We start from the raw sequence: 3,178 nt of genomic DNA, 5'->3' as shown, positions 1-3,178 counted from the left end.
ACTACCAGGTAATGCAGAGCAAATATCAGAGCTGCTTCTCCCACCAGTGATGATGCCTCCTCCTGATCCCTACTTGACGTGTGGGATTTATAGTTCAATTTAAGCTTGGCACGGTTGCTGCTCCCCAGCTCCAGCAATTAGAGGATTTGAGAAGTGCATTATGGGGCCCTGATTTTTCATATGGTCATTCTGGCTGACACCACCCTTTTTACCACCTTTTTACATACACAGGCAAAACGCTCGGCACATTTTCAGGAGAGGGAAGATTAAAAACCCAACCAAAAAAAGCCCAGGAAAAAAACCCGAAGTGAATTACTGAAGTTTATAAGGCTAATACTTTATAGGACTAGTATGCACAGGCCTAGGGCCTTCAAGATAATATAATCTAATACTCGGAGATCCCCTGATGAAAGGCACTATATATGCAAAGTGCTTTATAAACATTAATTAGTTAATGTTGAAAATTTTGCCCAGGGCAAAAAAGAAAAAAAAAAGTTAAAAAAAAGTAACAAAAATTCCCCTTCCCCTCCCTCTAGTCCCTAACTATACCAAATTAATGATTCTGTGTGTGCACACTTAGAGCACTTTTAATTTCTGTTTACTTCTGGGGAGATGGAAGCACTGGAAGTACTTTCATATACATTGCTCTTCTGCAAGCATTGGTAACATGGCTGCTTCTCTCGTGTGATCTAAGCTCCATGAATGAGGACACCTCAGGATCTATAACAGAACCTTGACCATAGTGTTTGCAATAGAACTGCTCAAGCTCTACTAGCTCATCCCTTCATACTCTGTAATCACCCACCAAACAACCCACATGTGAAGGTCTTTACAGAGATAGCTTTCATTCCAGGCCACCTTTCCAAACCTTGGGGAACCTCAAGCATAGGGCAGCTGGTTCCAGTGTTGTCACCACGTCATATGTCAATACATAACATGCACAGAGAGCAATGGACAAAGTAACATACTTGTTGCAGCAAAAGGAGGGAAACTCAGCAGTCTGAAGGTGAAGTAGACCTTGCTTTTGTAGATGGTTGCATTGTGTTTCAAACCAGCTGGTGCAAAAGGCAACAAGTTGTGCATTCAATAATATTTCCAGCAAGAAGTGTATTTCATCTCTTCTTTGTGATCCTCACTGGGGAAGCATTCAGCTTCTAGTTAACGCTACAGGGGCTGGTTTCCCCTGAAGCCCAGATCTGTGCTGCTCTGCTTGATGCTGTGTAGACATCCTGGCAGAGCGAGCAGATCCCACTTTCCACCACCATCCCTTCTGCTCCTTTCAGAACACTGTGCTCACCTCCATGCTTTGCAAAGTTTAGGGGCCCTTGTAGGAAAAACTTTTATAAAAAAAACCCAACCCTTTGCATCCCCAGTAAGGCCCTTTCAGACTCTACTTAGTCCAAGCAAACCTGAACCATGCATGGTCCTAGTTTACCACAAACCATGTCTCTGGATTGCCTGACTCTGACTTCTCCATGCCTTGTTCATCAGCAAAGGACCAGCAGGCCCCTTGATCTGCAGCCAGGATGGGCAACCACCTCCCAGCGCCCTCCCGAAAGCTGCAAGGGCAGCGGAGATCCTGAGGGAAGCAGAGGTGCAGGCAAACCACTGCCCTGAAAAGCCAGTGGTATCTTCTGGAGCTCTTTTCCATCAGTCCTGTTTGAATTCCAAACTCAAGCTCATGCCTGTCAGTCCAGACTCTGGGGTGGCTGAGCCTGATGGAGGAGGAGAAACTGCAGTGATGGCCCGGCAGAACGCAAGCTGCTTGCAGCAGCATGTCTGGCCCAGCAGTGTTTGCAGGGCTTGGTCACCTGGGTCCCCACAGCAGTGGCCAAAACTCAGCCAGCCAGGTTTCTGCATGCACCTGCTCTTTTCCCAGCACCCAAAGGAGCAAGTGCTGTTCCCTGACAGTGGACCTTTTGGTGAAGGATGCTTTTTCTTCCCTCTCCTGGCCAGAGCTGCTTTTAGATTTTTGGCTCCCCATGATGCCACCCTGTGCAACGTTGCTGTGCACCAGCAGCAGAACACCCTGTCAGCTAGACTTTTCCATTTCCTGGACTGCCTCTGGGAGGGGCAGCACGAAGGGATGAGACCACTGTGAGGTACCACCACTTCCCTCAGCCTGAGACTTGATAACTGCTATGAGCAAAGTCTTCAAGTGGAGTCAGTCACTGGCTATGCTGCTGGTGGCTGCCTTGTGCCTCCAGCACAGCCTTCCCTTGCACTCCCTTGCTTCCCTGGGGGTCAGTGCAAAATCTGCATGTGCTGAAGCACCATCCTGATCTCAGCACACCTTTAAAAGGTCTTTGAATAGAAACCTCACTTGGGGCCAATGCATCAAGTTTTGCTTCACTGCTCCTACGATTTCAACCCCCCCACTGCAACACAGTCACTTGTGGAGGTGCCTCTTATCTGGCCAGACTCCTCCAGTGATAGTGTCTCCATGGCCTCTTGGCACCAGCAGAGACCAGTGCTCAGTGGTCAAGCAGCTGCATGACCCGAGAGCACATCTCCTCCTCACCCTCTTGTGAAGAGGTGAGTTACCAGGCTTTAATGCTTGTTGGTGCAGCACTATGCTCTGCAGGTGAAATGATGGGGCCACGAATCCAATGCATTCCCGAGGACCTCAGCCTTAATGATCCCCTTAGCATCAATGACAGCTATTGATGGGGTCTTTGGAAAATCCAAGGCTGTAAAGGTTTGTCCTTGCCTAGTCCAGGCGCTGCCACCTCTGGGCATACTCATGATACATCTGAACATGCAACTCAGGCAAGCTATCTAGGGGGAGTTTTGCCTCCACACAAATGCAGGATCCAGCTAGCAGGGAGCCAGCACTTACACACCTGTCAAGTACAGACCTACCTGAACGAGCTAAGCTGTGCTTTCAACTCGTGCAGTTAAGGATGTTTAATTTTAATCCTGTGTCAATGGGGAGGAAAAAAAATGGTATGAAGTTCTAATAAATAAATCATGCTGCTGAGTACTTAGATCAGCACATCCTTGCTAGAAGCACTACAGAAAAAACCACCTTCCAGCACTGCAGACTACTTTAAAACTTGTCTTCAAATAGATGTTGTGGCAAGCCAGTGATACACCAGAGCTGTTGTGTTGCCTTCAGATCATGAAACATTTGCCATTCGGAGGGCGTGCAGCACTGAGGAGGAAGAAAACTGAAATA

Source organism: Chaetura pelagica, unplaced genomic scaffold (genome assembly GCF_000747805.2).
Source record: "Chaetura pelagica isolate M959 unplaced genomic scaffold, ChaPel_1.0 scaffold109, whole genome shotgun sequence".
In the NCBI taxonomy this organism is placed as follows: Eukaryota; Metazoa; Chordata; class Aves; order Apodiformes; family Apodidae; genus Chaetura; species Chaetura pelagica.
Note: the sequence above shows the minus strand (reverse complement) of the source record.